The sequence below is a fragment of the Pseudomyrmex gracilis genome, unplaced genomic scaffold (assembly GCF_002006095.1).
Source record: "Pseudomyrmex gracilis isolate BER0280 unplaced genomic scaffold, ASM200609v1 scaffold_64, whole genome shotgun sequence".
NCBI classification, from domain to species: domain Eukaryota; kingdom Metazoa; phylum Arthropoda; class Insecta; order Hymenoptera; family Formicidae; genus Pseudomyrmex; species Pseudomyrmex gracilis.
This window is the reverse complement of record NW_018020648.1, coordinates 305817-328003: the sequence shown is the minus strand read 5'-3', so window position 1 is coordinate 328003 and position 22187 is coordinate 305817. Positions and strand designations below refer to the sequence as shown.

Here is a 22187-nt window from a genome sequence, read left to right as displayed (position 1 = left end):
TGCAGCAACTGCAGTTGCAAGTGCGCGAGATAAGCTTCAGTAGACACAGAAAGCGGTCGGGCGAAGTTTATCAGACGTGAACATCGTGCGCGAACGGACGATAAACTCGACACGAGCGCGAATCAAAACCGGTATATATATATATATATATATATACGTCGACTCTTAGTGAGTTTACGGTTCGATGTAAACTACTAAATGTAAACTAAAATTGCACGAAGGAATATTTGTTTCCATTCCGAATTATCGTAAATAATAATCCAAAGACTCGTTTGTAAGAAAAACAAAATAAGGTGAAACAATCTCTACGAGCAAATCTCGAAAAAATAGAAAATGTTTTGATATTATATCGGTGTCTTTCTCTCTCCGGTCAATATTGATTACAAAAATAATAATAAAATTCAAGGATTTTAAGTCTGCACGCGGATTGTCTCACCTTAAGAGTTGAAATAAAATACTCGAAAAAATGCGCACCTGATTCACGTAGGCGCCGCGCAATCGTTCCGCCAGAGCGTCGACTCGAGCCTACGCCTTCCACATCCTGTCAAAAATAAGACCGGAATGACTCGTGCGCGTGACTGCTGCGCCAAAACTGGCAGAAAGCCAAGATTTCTAATTTTGAAAACACACAGGAGCGTTCGATTTATACTTTCGTAAATTAACACGCGAACGACCCGAATTTATGTACACACGCACGCGCGATCGAGAAAAACTTTATTTCTCTTAAAAAAAAATATTCTTCATCACGTAATGCGTAAAAAAAAACATTGTCTAGTGGATTTTGAATTTCTTACGCGTCGAAAAAAATTGCGGTCTCCGAAGTGGATGCTCGGCGAAATGACGAGCTACTTTCCGTGCGGAATGGCATGCAACCAATTTCGCATCCGGAAAAGGATAAGCACGTACTCGAAAAACTGATCCCCGCGGAGATGGATGTACGTGTTTCCGCATTTTTTTTCTCCTCTTCAACCACTAGGTAATAGTTCTGCTACATCCCGCGGGTCTATATTCGGAAACTAAAACCCTTGTGTTTCGAACTGAAATAAACTTCAATACACAACTAACATGTCAAAGGCGCTAGAACATCGTGATTCGATCGAGGTTTTAGTAATAATTTACATATAAAAATAGACTATAAATAAAAAATAAATAAATAAAAGTATATAATAAAAATAATAGAATGTAATTACGCGACCACAGACGCTCAAGATTTCTCTCGCTGATTAAAACCGAATACGAAACTTATAAGCGTTACAGTTTATAATTAATTTCCGCGTTATTTTAGTTTTAGTCCGGAAAGATCAGTAACAAAAAGATCGTCGCAACTAACTTTCTTCTCCTTTTCTTGTCTCTTTTCCTCCTTTTGTTTTTTCTTATTCCTCTTTCTATCGATCAAAAATCTCAAAATCAATAGATATCTAACCGCCAGCGGCGTGACGAGTATGTAACACCACGCTATTGACCTTTACACCAGAGACGAAGCTGGAGCGGGAGCAAGTAACGACGAAGCGAATCGTCGTCACGGCTCCAATTCAGCCGATAACGAAGCGCTTATTATCGTGGGACAGTATGTACATCGCCAATTGTAAATCTCTTCTTTACGATGTGTATGTAACATATACATACACAATATGTTTGTGTGTGTGTGTGTGTGCAATATGCAGAAAAAATCGATTGCTGTGTATGATCACGGAGATATTAAATATTATGCTCACATCTGTATTTACTTTAATGAGAACAACGAATCTTCTTTCAAAATTCACAAATTATAGGCGCGCACACGCACACACACATATTTATTATATTTCTTTAATTATTAATTATTTAACCTTAATTCTGAATCTTTCGATTTTTTTTGTCCACCATCATTAAAAACTCTTCAAAAATATAGAAACATGTAAAATTGTATTTTCGTTAAATAAACAACAGAACATACAAGCGGACGCTTGAAAAGAGATGCCAGAAGTTTTGCAAAATTTTTAATATTTTGAAATAAAATGCGTCAGACTTACGGTTCACTTTTAGGGTGTCAAAAAGACAGTTCGAGAAATCAGAAATTAATACTACAAGCACAAATAATCTAAATATAGTAGATATAGTACAGTATCTAGATACACAATTTCTCTTTCTGATCGTTCGATCGTCCATTCAATTTTCCATTTCCTACAAACGATCGCTATCTCACTAAATGCTTTCTTGACCTCATTATTTTGTATTGGAAATGTCACAGTGCGCTTTCTAGAAATTCTGGGATCGTGTACCATGCCCGTTAGACGACACGCGCGTACTTAATTTCCCGCGTGCTTATTGAGATAAGCATATCGAGGGCTGCTGTTTACCGGCGCGTGTGCGTGTGCGGCAGTGCTCATAATAATCAGAACTGAATTATTAAGTGCGATCGTCTCGGTTAGCCGCAGCAGTCGCTGCGCGAACGCAAAGAAAGCAAACAAACGCGAGAGCGGGTATAAGGCAATTGCTGCCGCTATGTGCACATTGTCGGCTGCTGTGATCCGTCTGTCACCTCCGCGATTGCTTGCACTGTACGATATCAGTTGACTTTCCCGTGCTCGAAATATATATGCTCGCAACGCGAGATTAAGCTTCTGAGAATTTTCGCGCGTAAGCTTCCGGCTGTTTGGCAAGTCGAATTTTATAAAAAATTAAAACTTACTACACTATATATAAAAGTTTATTAAATTTAAATTTATTTTATTTTTTTTATCTTTATAAACACTTTAGTTACTTTTGTAAAGTAAAACCTTAAACCTTAATAAATTACACATTGATTTAATACAAAAACTTTTTTCTTTATAAAACTTGTTTTACAAAATAAAATAATACTACAAAATACAAAATGTGTACTATCTCGAAAAACTTACTTTTTCAAAAAAAACAAGGTAAGAATTTGGCGCCTGATCTTACCTTTTTTTGCAAAAGGTAAGTTTTTCAAGATATCACACATTTTGTATTTTGTAGTATTATTTAATTTTGCAAAGTCTTATAACAAAAAAAGTTTTTGTAATATTAAATTAATTTGTAATTAATTTATTAAATAATTTACTCTATTAATTAATTAATTTACTATTTATTAATGTATTTATAATTTTTAATTTTTTACTTCATATATACCACGATAAAATCACTGACCTCGGTCACGTGACCGCGCCGAGGTCAACGACCTCGCTCACGTAACTGCGGTGAGGTCAATGATCTTGGTGTGTGCAAAATCTCACACAGTTTATTATAAAAAGTTATATCGGACGTGTTGCCGGCGCGAATAATGCGAACCACTACCGTGCTTCGTGATTCTCTCTTTCTCTCTCCAACTCACACTCCCTTTCTATCTTTTTCGTCTTAAAACGCGCTCGTACATGTATGCCATCTGACAGCAGATATACAAACATGCGCACAATTTGGTCGTACGACGTTTTTGAATCGTAAATTTTTCACTTAGAAACTTTATTCGTCGTATATCTCGAAAAATCAGAAACAAACAACAAAAATGCAAGAATACTTTTTTTTTATTTTTTCAATGTGAATCAAACGAGACTAAAAAGAAGTCAATCGGTTTAGTCGTAATTAAAAAATGGCTGATTAAAAATCTTCCCTCCATTGAAATGCCTGATTTTCGCGTATAAAATGCCACTTCGTTGCCCCTTGATTTTAAACGCTACATTTTCCGCAATTTGTTCGACTAAATTTCTAACTGCGATATCAGTTTTTTGAAAGAAACAAAATATTTACGTCATCTTTTGTAGTCGAAAAAAAATTGCGACATTTCAGTTATTGTTATTCCAATTATTTTTCTACTGTCTTTGTTAACAAATAATTATCGATATATAATTATCGATTGACTGCGATTTGCTAGTGATAGTTCTACGCGCGTATTCATCAAATAATTTGAATTTCAATTTTATCAAATTACGCGAACGAGGAGAGAAGATAGACACGAGAAACTGGGAACTATCTTGAGATAAGTCTGTGATTACTGAATCACTATGCGTTCGCTCGTTGGAAGCCGATTATTTGCACGTGTCGAATAACGCACGATCGCGAGAAAGCGTCTAACGAGTCAATCTAAGAAAGAATCGTCGGTTTAACACAGACAAACAAATCATCGTCGAAAGTCCGATTGGTACCTAATGCATATCGGCGCAGCAAACATAATTTTTGCAGCTGACGGCCGACCGTCTGACAAATGCGCGAAACACACGCACGTTTGTCGCGTCTGTGATATTTGATCACCGCTTCAATTTAACGTTACGCTTAATTTTATTCACGACCGCCGTGCGTGAAGCATCGAACGTTTTATAGTTGCTTTTTAAATACGCTCAATATTCGGTTGCAATACTCCCTGCATCGTCCCAACGGTCAGAACGATAAAAACAGTAACGTTAATAACCTCCGTGTGTCGCGTGCCGGATACACGACATTACGTTTCTGCGGATGATATGCTTTAGCAAAGAAATCCGGAGACAACGTTAATTATCGCTTATCTATACGGACGACTTGTTAGATATCGCTGCGGTGACGATTACCAGGAGAAAGTTAACGTATATTTATCAAGTGCGAATGGACTCTTACACTTCACGCGAAGACTTTCCAATCTGTAAAATGACGTCGCCGTAAAGAACGCGAATTGGAATTTATCTTCCTTTAAAAAAAAAAAAAAAGAAAAAAGAGAACTTGCAAGAGACGATATTTATATTATAAAAAATTTCTTTTATTGTAAACAGAAATTTATTGCTTTAGCCAAAACAAATATGTTTTTACTATTACAGGAATATTTATGTTTTGGCCTACGCTATAGTAATAAATTCCTGTAACGAGAAGCAGCCGAGTCGTATAATGTTTCGACGTAATAACCCCACGTATAAACCAGTTGGAATTTATTATCTTTATTACATTATAAATATAGAGATTTTGATTAATGTTCCTGAGTCCGATTTTTTTCGACATCATAAAGAAGCTCACATAAAAGGTGAACTATAATATGATATTCTCGAAAAATACTTGATTTTATTCTCTTATTTTTCTTCGATCTAAAGAGACTTTCTATAAAAACAAAAACAACTTGATAAATAATCGAGTCAACGAGATTTTCGACTGTGCAAACATTTTCGTAAAATATCTTTCTTCTGTATGTCTCTCTCTCTCTCTCTCGGCAATTTAATTACTTTGCGAGACGCGACCGCACTTCAATTTTAATCAACGCACGAATTAAAACACCGCTTTGCGAAATCACACGAATTTACAACCGAAATACAAATTAACGATCCGTCACGTTAATTACGTTAATTCGAAGCGATATCGTTCCGTCTCGCGACATTTTGTTCCATTAGTGTGTTGCAAACGTGATCTTTCCCCGAGTCTATAAATGCAAATGCACAGTCTGGCTCGGTCGCCGAGCTCGCGTCAAAGAGCACAATCTTAATTTGAATTCTCCGGTGTGAGCTCACGTAGTTTCGCGCTTACGCGTGTGGAACATTAATTTCGCCTGCAACACGGCAATTCCCACGCACAGCTGACAATGTGGTACGCGCGACACAATACGCGCGGCGCGCGATGATCGAATCAAAAAGAAAAAAAACTTGATAAAAGCGGCGCCCAAAACTCTGTCCGTTTGAAAAAAATAAATAAATAAATAAATAAATAAATTGTTTCATTTAATTCAATCAATTTCACCGCGCTTTTCGTTTTCGCTGCGCAGAGCTCGAATAAAAAAAAATTGCGATATCGTCGAAAATGTACGCGTCAAAATTGCGCGCGAAAAAACTTAATTGCCTTCGTTCAAAATTGCTGCAAATTCGCAACCAACGCGAATCCACGTCACGAGAACGTGCGCGATATGTAATATCACATATTTCGTCGAGGGAAGGGTAACTTTATTAATCGAGTGCGACAGATAGGGATACGAGAGTCGCGTATTTTCCTTATTAACGTCAATTCGTTCTCCTCCGTCGCTCATCGTCGTCGAATATCCCCGTTCAAATTAGCAAATTAGCTCGATAAATAATCAAGTTCAAATTTACCGCAAAAAAAGTGCGTGCCATTTATTTGAAAATATTTGCGCAAATACCGCGCAGAAGTTTTTGCTCGGCCGCGTATAATGTGTGAGAATCCTCTTTTATCTCACGTTACGCGAAGATTGTCTAAAAGCAAATATAATCCCATCCAATATGCATGAGTCACAAAATGCATTAGAAGAAATATTTTCTCAACTCTATATAACTATAACCACGACGAGAAACTTTCACCAAACGAAAACGAGTGGGTAAACAATGTCGGAATGAATAAATACACACGCTTGTATAAGTACACGTCGTCGAGATGCACGTTTTACGAATATTAACCTTACTATATTCCGTCTAGTGCTAAAGCATGCAGCAGAAACACCAATCGTCTCAAGTTACACGTGTACACGTAGCGCGCATACGTAGTCATCGCTCGTCCGAATCAACTTCCCCTCTCGGTCCTTTGAAATGCAGATGCAAGTTCGGCACGAGGATGGCGGCTTTGCTCCTATGTATTTTCGCAAAAGTGGGCTCTTTGCGCGATACAGCGTAGACGTACAACGGCCTTCACTTATGAAGTTGCGCCAATAGAGGGTGGCCTCTTATTTACTCTTGGTGAAAATGTGTGTTTTGATTTTTTTTTTCGCGGTGCTTCCGACAACGATGAACAATTGCTACAAAAATAATCTGTAAAAAAAAGTTCAACCCGATTGACAGAGATCTTTTGATTTCGTGCGAGTTCAACGACCGAATTGTGCGCGAATTTTGTCACTTATCGCTAACGAGTCTCAGAGAGAAGCGCGAACTTAAAAGCGCAGCCTATTCAAGACGGTGCAGTTGCACCGCTCGCTCGAGGGCGTCGTGATGTTTGCACACCGCATTCCGCCGTTCTTGCAACACACTCCGTCGACTAACAAGCAACGAAGGGGAATCGATAAGTCAACGAGGGCGATGTATCGCGCGCGGCTCACCTACTAACCGTGAGCCAATATTTTTCCGACCGTTAGGAAACCTATCGCTTTTGCTGCCGCTACTACAGACGAATGATTGTCGAATGACATGGATCAGAAGCTTCTCTGAGTTAACCCGAACCGTTTTTCTTTTTTCAAGGAAGGCGAAGAAATTCGGAAAATAAACCGTAAATTTGACAAATTTAAATTTAAAATACATTAAACATATTTTGTGTGCAACAATTCTGACACTTTTTTCCAAGTATTTGCCAACATGTCCTGTTGTTTATTTAACAAAAAAAACAGTTTTACACAACTTATAAAAAAAACTCAAGTATCTCACATTAATTTTAGACTCCTCTTTTTCCGACTTGAAGAAAGAAATGTTCGAAAAAATTTCAATAATACATTTATAAAACAATTTACTATGTTCTTTACGGGTAAAATATTACTATTATTATTATTACTAGAGAAATTTCGAATAGTATTAAATTTAATAAAATATATCTTGTCCCTCGTGAAAGAAATACTAGTTGTGAATGTAGCTGTCGGGAATTACGGGATGAGATGACAGCTAAAAAGATTAGGGGGTTAATCTCACAGCCATCCGGACTGATCTTTCCAACTGATAAAACATCGCAACTTTAGCCCTTCCAGATCGCGTTCCCGGAGAGATCCATTCATCTTTCTGATCCCGGTTAGATCCATTAATTGTCGCACGAGTCATTACTATGCAATTAACGCATCGGCAGATCTTCTCACGGAAAATTACTAGCCAGTTTTCAGTTTTTCTTAAAATCTCTTTTCTTTTTTTGTCTCAAAACTGATGCAAGAGTAGAGAAGAGATGAAGAGAATAAAACAAACCGCCAAAACTACAAGAGCACGATCCTTGTAAGGTTAAATCACCCGGAAGCACAGTTGTCCCTCAAAGAATAAAATATTGATCGCGTACAAAAACCCTTCTCTCTGCCCTTATGTTCGTCGTCTCGAGAGCTCGTAGTACGTAATTGGTCGAAAGGGAAGAAGGCACTCGAAGCGCGAAGCGCGCTCGATCGCGATTTTGCGGTAGCATCGTTTTAATTAAGCTCGATAATGGTTCCCCTTCTTCTGAGAACGAGGAGAGAAAGAGGGAGAGAAAGAGAGAGAGAGAGAGAGAGAGAGGTCAACGCGTTTCCTTTTCCTCGCATCTCTCTCGATCTACTCTCCTCTGATTGTGACTCATTATATCAGTGTTAACGCGTTGTTTTTTTGTTCCCCATGATACAAAAATACAACCGAACCTACGTCTCATGACGACCGGAAGGCGATAACGAATGATTATGAGGCGAGCGTCTATGTGCGTGCTTCACGATTATTAAACTAACATTTTTTTATCGTATCAGAAGACAAATTTTATTTTTTTAAATGCGAAATAAAGTTCTAAATTTTGAAAGAATTGTTGACGATAAAATAAAATATAAAATATTTCAAATATTTGCCTCAAAAAGATAATTGTTTTGTTTGTTATTGACTTAAAATAATTTCATTACTGCGTTTTATCAGTTTAACTTTTATTGTGTATAAAAACAAGCGGATGCACAATAAAGTCGAAATAAAACCCACGGAAACAGTTATTGTCCGCGTCCCCAGCTTAAAATATAAACAGTGCCGGACTCTTGTGTTGTGTTTGTCTAGGATTTACGACTTGTTACGTGGTCAGCTTCTAATGTCGTACGATACGAGCGTTTACGAACTTCGACCCGCGTTTCCATAAATTGTGCGGCGCGACGTTACTCCGAACGTAAGATATTTCTCTCGTAACGTCGTAATAACAGTTCATGAATCTACCTGTACGCCACACCTACGCGGACACGGATACGTGTAGGCACGTGAGTTCCGCCCTTGCGTTTCCTTATCAGGAGAGCCGTTTGTATTAAGATGTAGTGAAAAAAAAAGGTTGTAAACCGTTCTCTCACCCGAGACGTGTTATGTTACACGAGAAAAGATGTAAAAAACGTTTCTAGATTTTTTCATTGAAAAGAATCGTGAACGTAATATCGTTTTTTTTTCAGCGGAAAACTGTTAGAACGATAAAATGATTAAACAATCAACACGTGAAAGAAACATTTGCATTCAATATCAGTGGAAAAACACACTTGTAACGACTAGATATACTAGAATATTTTTTCGAAGAGATTCTAATTATTTTCAATCGACTTTTAGTTATTTTTCCTATCAAAATAAATATATTCACAAAATATATTTTTTTTTCTCGTCAATATTCACGAAGCGGAAAGAACTATGACAGAGAAGTGCGCAGCGACGAGTAATAACACGGACGAGGAATCTTATCGACCAGCCACTACCGATAATTAAAATATCGCAGTATCAAATTAAGTTTAATTAACGAGCTGTCGTCGATAAAAGCAAATATAAAAGCGAAAGACACCGCGCGAAAGCGTCGAGATGTCGATGCGCGGACCGGAATTAAATGGCTTAATAGCCTTCGCAAAATGCATTGCCGCGTACATTTAGATGCGAAAATCGTGTGCGCTCGCATTCAGTAAACTTATTTGAATTATTCGGAAAAGTCGTTTTTTTTTTTTTTTCGCTCGCACAAAACGGAAAAAACATTTAGTATCTGTAATGTAATTATATTAAGTATGCAATTGTAGCGACGAACACTACGAACTTTTTCTTTTGACAATTAGCAAAATATTATCGTTTGCGTCAATGCGTCTGCGAATTACTAATATAACAGCATTCGCGGCGCAGCTATTATTTCTACGCGAGCGCAGCCTACTTGGAGGTGTTTCTGTTTCATCACGTTGACAGATACCTGAGGAAGGACACGTGGGTGAACCGAGGGTGTCAAGCCCACTTCCGTTCATTACAAAAGACATCAAGAAAGCTACGAGAGACTCACGTACCACGCAAAAACCTCAAAACCAAACTAAAAATCGGTTTAACCTCAAATATGTAAAAAAAAATATATTTAAAAATTTTTAAACATTTGAGTCTTTTTAGCGTTTTTGAAACTCTCTTTAATAATTGTTAAATTATTCAAAATTCTGTTTTTTCGTTAAACAACAGGACATATCAAAGGAACCTTGAAAGATGTCAGAAGTTTTGCAAGTAAAATTGTTTGAATGTAATAAAATCAAATTTAAATAATTTTAAATACATTAAAATCAAATCAAATAAATCGAATCCACTTTTAGAATGTAAAAAGAATTCCGGTTCGGAATCAGTTAATTTCTACAGACCTTCGCATTGTTTTTGTTATATTACGGAAGTTTCTATTACGATCCACGATTCAAACTTCAAATGAGCATCGATTTGATGTCAATCTGTCTTCGTGGTCTTCGCTATCACAGAGCTTCCGGACGAACTACGACGACGATGACACTTCGAATGACGACGAACGGAGCGAGCAGCAAATGCGATAATAATTGCGAGAAACGCGCGGTCCGCTCGCGCACCTTCGTCCTTATCAAGGGAATAACAGGACGAAGCACAGCGCGCGTTGCTATCTCAGACGGCGTTTCCGCGCAGAAACGATTCTTCCTTTTCGCGTCGTTGCATCGCGGCGGACAATCGCAAACAAGACAAAAACGTCGGTTGAGGCAATCATCGCCACACAAGGAAATCATCGCGCGAAAATGGCGCGCACTGCCTTCATCGCGGCTTTTGTTTCGAACCTTCGCCGATTTTAACTCGCCGTGCTTGCGTCAAACGTAACGGAACGATCTACAAAAGTGAAGCTCGCTGAGAGAACTTCGCTCGAGCATCCAATCTATGTATATGTTGTAAAACAATTTTGTAAGAATGTAAAATAAATTATGTGAAAATCTAATATTTGCTTTTTGTTATTATAAATACATTGTATATTTTTGAGAAGTAAATGTCTCAATGATCGGACAGGTATTGGCTGGACACACAGTTATTAAACACAAATAAACAAAATATACAATAGTTAAAAAATAATAAAAAAAAATAAATCTAATAATTAAAAATATTTATAAATTACTTGAAACATTATAAAAATTGTTATGACTAATATCTATATGTCCAGTAATTATTTCTTTGTTCGGTCATTGCAACAATTATCTTATTGTCTCTTACTAATTTTCACAAAAATTAATATGTATATTAAATTTTCTATCAAACTATATATCGTAAATGCTATTTAAAATTAAAATTCACTGCATTTTGATTCGCCTACAGGCTTTTGTACTTAATAGAGTATCGGGACAAAAATGCACCACGCAGTAGATAAGATGAAATGTCATTTATACTTTTCAGAGATAAGTGAGAAATTCCCAGGATGGCTCAATATATGAGTAAGCTATAGGTCAACGCTATTTCTTTCATTATCTTCCCACGTAATGTGTGTTCTCTCAAAGTCTTGTGTTTACTTTGTCTACACTTCTCTTTCACGACTCGCGCAAACTTGCCTTCAATGGAATAAGATAGAACGATCCTTGCTGCCTCTCTCTCTCTCTCTCTCTCTCTCTCTCTCTCTCTCTCTCTCTCTCTCTCTCTGCTCGTTCCCTCTCGTCCCGGCGTCTCCTTTCTCTTTGAACGAGGGACGAAGCATTGTGTTATCGATCGTTTTCACGTTCCCGAGGTGCACAGCGAAGAGCTCGAATCGCGGGAGGCACGATGCAAATTCGTGACTCCCGCGCGCGAGGATCGATCGATCTTTGCGAGAGGCAATAAGGAACGACAAAGAAAGAAAGAAAAAATCGATCGTGCATCGTGAATCGACGAACGAAAAGAAGAGCGAACAAACGCGAGAGAGAGAGAGAGAGAGAGAGAGAGAGAGAGAGAGAGAAAGAGAGAGACGATCTAATAATAGAACCCGGTACGTGCATTAACGAACTTCCGTGAGAGCATCGTTAAGGGCGTCGAAAAACCGGAAAGACAGGAGCTCGGAGAAAGAAAGACGAATGAAAGAAACGTGGAAAGAGAGGAGGAAGAAGGGCGCGAAAGAGAGGCGGCTCATTGGAGTAAATTTAGACGCGCCTTCTGGACGCGGCAGCTGTAGAAACTTGTCGATGAATCGACACACGGAGGCTTAAACGACCGCGAGAAATCTGGAGATTTTTAACTCTTCCGCGCGAGACAAAAACACACAAATGCTGCTTTTTCGAGAGGGCTTGCTAATTTCGTACATTTGTTAAATAAATCCGATTTCGATATGTGCGTCCTACTTATTCAGAAATCTCCGTGTGTATCTTTCAAAAAACGTTATACCAAGAAACCTAAAATGCGAAAAGCTCTCGCTGACAAATTACAAAATTAATAAAAAAAAAAGTTCTTTGATGAGAATTTTGCAGTAAATTTAAATTAAATTTTGCCATTTGCTTTTGCTCATCAAAGATCTCTTTTGACAAATTTTTGTGAAAAAAAAAACGTTCAAAGAAATTTTATCCAAAACCTAAATTTCTTTCGATTTCTTTTCTCTGCCACCCCTCTAAACAATTGTAGAAATAATAATTTATACACGCGGTATATTTGTTTATTTTTCCACTCAATAGCAACGTGTCGAAAGTGTAAGAGGCGTAATGGATATCGTTAATTAAATTCACGAAAATTTTATCAACGACGTTATTATACACCCGCGCTAATAAAATCGCGGATGTGTACGCCCGTATTAAATATTATGAATACACCGTGTATACACACCGCGTATGTGCGCCGCGCGTTTCCGCAATTTCAACGGAAACACCTCCTCTTTTTCTCTCTCGGTCTCTCGCGAAGAGGCAAAAAGACCGTAGCAGAATTCTGCTGCGCACAGCCAGCGGCCCGATAATCATATTCCATTTTCATTGGGACAAACGTTCGCCGAGTGCAGCATCGGCGCGAGTGCATAATAATTGCGCCTCACCTCTTCTCCCTCCTCTCGTATTCGCCGTCGCGAACAACCCTATCTGACGGTAATTTCGCAGAATGAGGTGCATCATTATGGAGCGCGCGACGCGGCGGCCGTGCGCATTGTATAATTCAATACCAAGCCGCGCCGCGAGTGCAAACTTCGCAAGAGTAGCATTCGCAAAGTTACCAAATTACCGCGAGTCGACAGACGATGAGAGCAGAAGTGATTCGAATGAGAATTGCCGCCGCGCCGCGATGCGCAACAACTTTTGCAAAATAGAATTTTGCTTTTGGAAACAAACCGAACAAATTTATTCCGCAACGCGACGCGCTCGCAACTGCGTGGCAGAAAAATGCCACGATTTACGCTACGGTCAGTTAACGCGTCCGTGTACACTTCTGCTTGCCGACAAAATGATTCAAAAAAATTAGAGTTAATCAACACACAGAGATATTAGTATATTTTTAAATACATTATTCAGCTGTGTGAAAACTTCAACTCATTGAAATTACAATGACTTCAATCTCCTAAAGCTTCTTGCAAAGCTGCGTCTCATACGTCAAGCCCAATAAGTCAGATTTCTCACACGACTCATCAAACCAGTTCAATCTCGTGGAAAAAAAAAAAAAAAAAAACAAGAAATCGGAAATTTATCGTATCGCAAGTTTCGAATCTTTCCATAAATCCCGCGGCTATGCTGCAATAAATTGCCGAAGCGGCATTTCTGTTGCGTGGGTAGCGACTCTGTGAAAGAAACCGTTCCCGGAACATTTTATTTATCCGCTTCTTCAAACGCAGTTCGAACACTTTGAAGTTTGCGATCTTTAAACGAAAACTAACGAAAACGAAAATAGGTCTCATTTTGTGCGTCTGTGCGTTTCTTCATTCACGCGTGATGTATGAAGCACGAGTTAGAACGGGACGGGATTAGCGACGTGTAAAATTTGCAATTTCTCGAAACGCCGATCGTATCGGCGGATTTTTCTTAGCGACAAGTGCATGAAGACGCATGGCGAATTATAACTCGCTTACCTAAATGACACGATTAAGAAAAAATATGGAAACCGTGCACGCGAGTGCACAGGAGGAGGGAAGGGGGGAAGAGAGACGAGTTGCGAAAAGTCCGTGCGCCGCGAGAGTACGTCAACAGAAGTTATCGCGGCACGCGTGCGACGTGAAATTAATGTCGGGATCGCGTGCGTACCGTCGAAACACGAGGGTTGCACCTGCACGTCACGGGGGAAAGGAGGGAGAAAGGCCCTAAAAAGCAGTGAAGGCACGCGCAGAACGAACGCCCCTTTATTTCTTTATCTTCGTCGTCTATATATATATATCCCCCCAGAAGAACAACAACTACAACTACTTCTATTCCCGCGACGTGTAAATTACATAGTTGCGGTAATTAGCGATTTCCGAGTAAATTACGTAAGCACGTCCCGGGCACGAACAAATTTTTAAACCAACAATAATAAATCAGACTAATGAACGCAATAACGTCGAAAAATATTTCTTTCGCGTGTTTCGTTAAAATTGAAATTCAGCAAGGGAGGTTTTAATTTTTTAATTTCGGAAATTGCTTCATCACGACGATTAATTTTGCAACTTCGCGACTCGACTTTGAAGAGCCATAACCGTTTTTTTTTTGCATAATAAAAATTCTTTTACAATCCGTCAAGTTGCTCTTTTTTTCCATCCTTCCACCGGAGGAGAGAACCGAAAATTCTTTCGGCAAATGGATTTTCTCTGGAAAAGAGCGCGCGCGTTCTCTTCAAAGGAAACCTTTTAGCCGGCTTGTGCGCACTCCGAGCGAGACCCCGAAGAGATTAAAACTCGCCGCGACACCCCACGAAAAATCTCGCGCTCCACGAGGGGTGCATGTACGCGTGCATACCCGGTACATTATCGAGGGTTGCGAGCGTAAAGTGACTCCGGCGGCACTTCGACTGAGGGTGAGAAGATAAACCCTGTAAACATTCGCGATAAAGGCCTCCCCGGGGGGAGAGAAAACCGGACGGAAAAGACGAGAGATCCCCCCTCCCGACAGGAATATTGTTTCAAGATTCAAGGCGGCTCCGAAAGAAGAAAGAATGACAAAGAAGTCCGGGAATTCCGTTCCCGAATGTAAACCCGAGACAATCGAGGGCACGGTCGAGTGTTGTCGAAGGAAAAACGAACCAAACCCTTAATGCGTAAAATACTCAATTAATCCTTTAATCTCACAAGAAGGCTTTTATCGAGGGTTTGCGGAAAGACGATAGCATTATGCACGCCACGTTGCGGGAAAATCGATAAGCCGCGGAGAAGTAACGATAATTACACAGAGAAAGTGAGGGTAATTTTGGGTCTAATTTTGTTTTCACGTCTGCGAAATTGATTCGCGCGCGGTTTGGTTTCAAAATTATCGAAAAAAAAAAGAGATCACCGCGTACGTATATTTAATATTTGTTTTGAGAGAAAATACACATTGCGCATGACACATACAAACTTAATAGTTATAAATAATCCGTATTTATTTAATTTCCGATAGCCAAGTTAACAATTTTGTTAACAATTCAATATTTACGTAATACGCGCGAAATCACAAACCGCTCGTTATATCAAACGATTGTGAAATAAAAATGTATAACCACGTATAAACTTCTATAACTTTTTGCTATATAACGCACAAAGGCAGTGTAGGAGAAAAATACTAATGTTATCAAAAATATTATCATACAAAAGAGTCGTTGTATCGGCAATAGAGGCGTACAAACGGCGCACACATTTTATCACCCTATACAGTGTTGCACTGTTTTTATTTCGTCTGTGTGTATTTTGTGATTCTGATAACGTAACGTTTGTAAACGACAGCAATACTCGATAAAAACCAGGATCGATATGCTGATCGGGTTCACACTTCGTGAGATCGACGTAACGCAACGTCACGAGTGATTGTTTAATAAACAATTTTTGACATATGCCGCGCGATTTACGCGCTTGAACTCTGTAAATTATATATTTCGCTTCTTCAACCTAAGAGTTTAAACAATATAAAAAATAATAAACATTACCTGATGTAAAATACAACTTGACTCTAATTCTGAATCTTTGAGTCTTTTTTATTCAACACCTTTCGAAAAAAATCAATCAGAAATCAGTAAACATAAATTACATATATAAAAACTTTTCTTACTCAAACAACAGAACATATTGATGGATAGTTGAGAGAAAACTTTTGCTAACGTTTTTAAATATTGTAAAACAAAAAAAAATGCGTCACACATCCAAGTTTCACTGTTTGGTTGTCAAAAACAACGGTTCAGAATTTAGACTTAGGATTAAAAGTTAGCAACTTTGAATTGTGTAGTAAGAATCGTCGAGGAAATAAGCGACAAAAGATTGCGTATCCCGAGTGTAACTCTCGCATTCGCGATTATTATTCTTTGCTCATTCGAGTCACGAAAACACAGTCCGCTAACCGCATAAATCAATCTCGTCAGTCAAAAGCTGACACGGGACGAAAAGAAGCGGTTGGAACCGCTGTATAAGTTATTCTCATTGGCTATTCTTTCTGTTTCCCGAATCACGAACCAAGTACCGCGGAAAAGGTAGGTGTGAACACGCAGAAATCTTCTGCGTAAAAGAATTCTGATTCCGCATAAAAGAATTTTTTATTTTTCCCTTTAATTCCGCCACTATTTCGCGGCTCACAAAAGATTCAATTTAACAAGTGATTCACAGAACGTCGCGCGCGCATAATCGTTCGCACATTGTCGATTCGATTGCTAAGAGCGAGCGTGACAGAGAAAAACGAGAAAAAGCTCTAAATTGCGCGAAAATATTCAATCTTGGCGGTAAATCCGGTGTAATTCCGGGGGAGAGAAAAAAACAATACAATGGAATTTTTTGATAAACCGCGAATATCAGAGACCGGGAAGCGAGGGGAAAAAAGGCGAAGCGAAAGGAGCGCGCTCCGAGAGAGAACTTCATCGATCGGGCGGGTAATTCAATATCCTTGAAAAGCGCACAATGCGCCGTAATTACGATAGAGGTCACGAGCAAGGTCAATAACCGGGAACATTCCGTGCAGCGAAACAATCCGCGTTGAATATTCTCGCGAATTTTCAAATTATTTTTCATATGCAAAAATATTCGAAAAAACGTTTCACATCAGAGTGTCTCTTTCGACGAAATTGTCGTGAAAATAGTTTTCAAAACCATCAAGTACGCACGCGGTCAAATGTAAAATAAATTGACAAATTAAAATGTAAATTTATTGTACACATACATCGATAATGAAAAAGTTTACCTTTTCACGAGGAATATTCCAAGAACTTACGACGCGAAGCGAGTAACCTCGGAGCGTGTGACACCGTGCATCAAATATTGTAAATAAAACGAATTGGACACTGCGTGTCAACAAAGTTCGGCGTATTTTTGAAGATAAGAATAAGACAATTTGTTTATTTGCTTATTGCGCAAGTTTCAGTCAAAAGTCACGATCAGCCAAATGAGAGAAATGAAGTTTCGAAACAACGAAAACATACATTTCCCGGAGAAAGTATATTAATTACGCGCTTTTAAAGACAGGCGCGCGAGAGGATGACTCGACTATCAAATAAGCGAGAAATGTTCTTCTACAAATGAGAAATATTTCTTTGAAAAATTATTTACAACGACGATAAAGCGGGATCGACAACCGCGATCGACTCCCTGTATACACGCGCGGAGTTACTTGTCGTACACGTACTTTTATCGCTAACTCATAATTCACCACTCGAGTGACCGTCCTCGACTCCTTCGCTTGGCGCGCATAAATACGCCACTGTTCTCCCGCGTAGCGTGAGAGAGCGTTACGCGTGCGAATCGCCGCGCGTGAAATTAACTCTCGGAACGAAGTCGCATCTTAGAACGCGACATCGCCGAACGCGATGACGCATTGTTAGGACGTATTTTTATCGATTACGATACGATATTCGTAACTGATATTATAGTCAGTATTTATTGCAAGTAAACAAGATTATATTATACAGGGCGGTCCAATCGTGACACTCCCGAGAAAGGAGCTGATTCGTCTTCTTGAGAAAATGTATCAAAAACGTAGAATAAAAGTTTTTCGCGCGAGGCGTAGTTTTCAAGAAAATTTTCGATTTTGAAATTTCATCAAAAATTGATATCGTATTTACTTTTTTGTGAACTGACTTCTGATTTTTCTCTAGCGATTGAAAAAGTAGAATAATCCGCTTAATAAAACTTTTGCAATTTTTATATCGTACAGACACAAGTGTACTAATAATTTTATCATTTTAACTTGTTTTATTAAGTACAGAAAAATGTAGTTCTTCAAAGTTTTTAACAACTGCTGTTGAAATCGATTGTTTTCCGATAATTTTCTGAGTCTCAAATTTTATTCCACATTTTCAATTCAGTTATTTTCGAAAGAAATCTTTTTCTCTTCGATCATTTTTAACATGAGAAAATTATTCGTAAATCTTGGAGATAAGATTGTCGAACTCTCATTCAAAACCTTATCGAACGAAAACTACTCGCGCGAATAGAGATTATACTTTTATCGCGTTAAATTTTAATTATATGCGACAGAGAAACATTCCGTATCCATGTGTTATATATGTCATTCATAGCATTATATCGAGCAAGATGCATAACTGGTACAAAACCGTTTTTATGTTCCGCAACGAAATTACGTTTAGCGATCGCGATCGTTACACAAAGTCGCTCGGCGTTATCGTCATTAGTATGATTATCATTATCGTCATTAGCGCGGATGCTCCATGCCGCGCACGAACACGCGCACAACCTCATCGCGAACTATCGACGACGACACATCATCGTCGGTAACGACTTTCCGCTTCCGGTACGGTCGTAACCGGCAACGAAGATTTCCAGCACGAACTCGATAAGCAATGATATCTAATGGCTCACGATAAGAAGCGTTTAGCAATGCGGGGAAATGACTTCCGGGTTAATTCCGCTCCCTCATCCACGTTAAACGTTGAAATATCTCGCTCCGGGAGTTCAAGCCGTCGAGTTGACCTCTTGTGTGCAACAGAGTCTCGAGATAATAAATACTTTTATCTAAGATACATCGTTATATCGAGTATCGACGCGCTTATCGTCAGATATACGACAGAATGTATCCGTAAGTTAGACGGGGGGATGTATTTATCAAAGTAAATACGTTTCGGTACAATTTTATCAGTTAAAGTTAGGAAAAACACTTGTGTTTTTTATTACTGCGCGTCGTGTTTCGCGTCATTGATATATTTTTGTTTCAAATACATCTTAGCGCGTAAAAACCAAATGATTTCAAAACAAACTCGACGACGCTCGTCCTCGACCTGACATACCTCTTCCGTACTTTGACTTCCGTACGCGTACTTTTTACGTCATCGTGTTTGTGTGGTGTAGCAATGTCAAAGCTAAACGTATTCATTCGCGTTAACCTAGTCTAGTTTGCCAACCTCAAGTATATTCATTGCTCCCGTTTCCGCGGCAAAAAAAAAATGGCAACACTTGTCGCTGATGGAGAAACGAAACATTACACAAACGTAACGTATGACACGATCAAAAATATTTTCGACTTTCAACCAAAACAATCGAGAAACTTTTTCAATATTCGAGCGGTTAAGAAGATAACAAATCCCGTGTGTTTGAATATCAAGTGTAAATTTCAAAAAGTTCATTAAAGTTAAGTAAAAACAAAACGCAGGATTTGATGAGATTTAAGAATCACTTGAGTTGTGCAACAGAAGATAAATGTCAAAACAACAAGGCGTCAATGAACACATTTTATAAAAAAGTAATTATCAGATATATAAAATATGTACGAATTGTAACAATAAACAATATATAAATAAATATTAAAATATTAATCAGATATGTAAATATTGACCGTAACACTTCTTCGTTATTTTTTAACCATTTTTAAAGATGTGTGTTAATCATTTCCAGCCACTTACAAATTCTTTGTTACTTGTTTTTTTTTAATAAACGTCCAGCCACTTGCCCAATCATTTACCTTAGTTGCTCCACAATGTAAACAAAATTGTTTTTTTTTTAATAAACGTCCAGCCACTTGCCTAATCATTTACCTTAGTTGCTCCACAATGTAAACAAAAATAAAACATTTCTCCGATATTCAAATGTCATAAGCGTAAAGTGTGTCTTGCACAATTGAACCGTCAAGCGGAGTTTCTTTGTGATTTCAAAGAAGTCGATGACGAAATAAAGACAGTTATAGGCGCACTCCTTGTCGCCTTGCAAGTCGATCTCCCCTGGAGTATTTTCCGGATCGTTAAACATCATGTCGAGCAAGCATGTCGCTCATTGACCCTCGTGTTCACAAGGATGTCTCATGAAAATCGACTAGCAAAGACGTCATCGAGCGAAATAATCATGCAAAATAATTACCTCAGAAATCTCGTCACGCTTGCGCGAATCTTTTCAAAGTGGTTTAAGACAATTGTTGAATTCGGGAGTGATATAACGCCTATGTATGTACTTATATTTCTCATCTGTCTGATCGAATATAATTTTTGTCTATTTTTTATACTTAAGAATGTTTTTTTCTTACCGTTGGTAGAAATTATCTTCTAAACTGGCTTCGTTACTTTGCCGTGAGCATCATTACCGGAAAACTCGAAGAAAGTGTGAGTCTTGTGTCCCGAGTCTCGCTATTTTACTCCGAAGGCACGTGCAAGTGTCACTTGAGACGAGAGGCCGCCAGGTGAGAAACTTGGCGATTTTTTTTCGCGACGATATTAGACGAAAGTCGATAGGGCGAAATTTTTTCTGCAAAAAAACAACAAAAATCTCTCACTTATCAAAGCGAATGTTGCTGCGGTGCAAAACAAACAAGCTTCAACATTGATTTCTCGAGAAAAGTCTGCGATATTATCTCGACAATGTCTTTTCAAATATTATTTCTGTTACACGAAAGTCACGTAACAAGTTCGCATCTTATCGTTCCGTCAGACCGCGGAATGATATATCGAGACATCTCGAAGATGTAACGTGGCTCACGTCAGAGAGAACATCTCGAGCGAGACAGACGCGCGACAACACTGTTGCGTCTCACCATTATTACGAGATCTTCGTTAGCGATGATAATTAGAGAGCGCGGTTTCGTTTCGATCCCGCTCCATTCGCGAACACGCGCGAATTAGACGGAATTGCGACGGGAGATCGCGACCGATCGGCGCGTCTGTTTGAACTACGCGTCTCTCTCTCTCTCTCTCTCTCGTAGATTCTTACATTATCCATATTGAAATGAGGTCCATGTACTCACCGGGATGACTCGACGCGCGCTCTCTTCGTCTCTCTACGCCGGTGTGGCTCCGAACCTTCAGAGATACCTTCACACACCTCGTTGTCACGCACCACGCGCGTCCAACTTCTCGCGATAAACGAACGTCGCCGCGACTACCTTCCGAGACGCGCGATTGTTTGATCGGATGTTCGTTCGCGTCTATCAAACGCGTACCGCGAGTTAATTTCTTGTCGAACACATCGAGCGAAGACGAAAACGCGATATCAACACAAGTCTCCGACCGTCATGCATCGATACTGACCGATACTGACTACTGACTACCGGTGTCTCACCGACACGACGCAACTCTCTCCACTCCACTCCGCGTTATGCGCGCGCACGGCGCCGCGAGTTCGAACGCCCGATGCTGGCGAATTCTGTCGTCGCGTCGCGAAAAGTTTTGATGCACGAGTCACAGACTTCAAGATAACTGATTTTCTAATAACTATACGTATATCATTGTATCTTTTTTTCCATACGCATGTAGCCTCTCCACTAGCGTTTTTGACTCCTTCAAAACCAATTAAATGATTTGACGTCAATTCAATAAACAATCAATAGAAACCTGAGAGCGGTCCATAAGAGAATGTGTAATCACTTTTCCGTCTCGTAAACTAGCGCATGTTCACGAGTAATGCACATTGATAACTACGTGGCGATGTCCATGAGCGACTTGTCGATACGTATGCAATGTCCAAACATGGAGATGGTTCTATTCCAAGCTATGTGCACGTGCGTCGGTCACTTTTAAGTCTGTATACCGACGCACGTGCACATAACACGGAATAGAACTTTGTTTACATAGCACGGAATAGAACCATCTCCATGTTTGTATGTACATTGCATACGTATCGACAAGTCGCTCATGGAACATCGCTACGTAGTTTTCAATGTGCACCACCCGTGAACATGCGCTAGTTTACGAGGAGGAAAAGTGATTACACACATTCTCTTATGGGCCTGGCCGCTCTCAGGCTTCTCTCTGATATTGGCAACTGCAGCAATATCCACGAGCGACTTGTCAGTGCGTGCGCTATGTCCAAACACGTGGACA

At 39.2% G+C, this 22187-nt stretch overlaps 1 protein-coding gene across 2 annotated transcripts in view; it reads right to left on the bottom strand.

Annotated features, from left to right (window-relative positions):
- Nucleotides 1-21389, bottom strand: part of LOC109854409 (amyloid beta A4 precursor protein-binding family B member 1-interacting protein-like) — a 132557-nt gene extending 111168 nt beyond the window's left edge. The window contains exons 1-2 of one of the 2 annotated variants that reach the window (XM_020427468.1): nucleotides 21113-21389; nucleotides 20399-20616 (exon numbers count right to left, since the gene is read on the bottom strand). The gene's annotated coding sequence lies outside the window, so the exon portion shown is untranslated. Of the gene's footprint in view, nucleotides 1-474; nucleotides 527-20398; nucleotides 20617-21112 lie in introns of those variants that run through there. The other variant, XM_020427469.1, reaches the window with a different exon arrangement.
- Nucleotides 21390-22187: the final 798 nt, after the last annotated feature.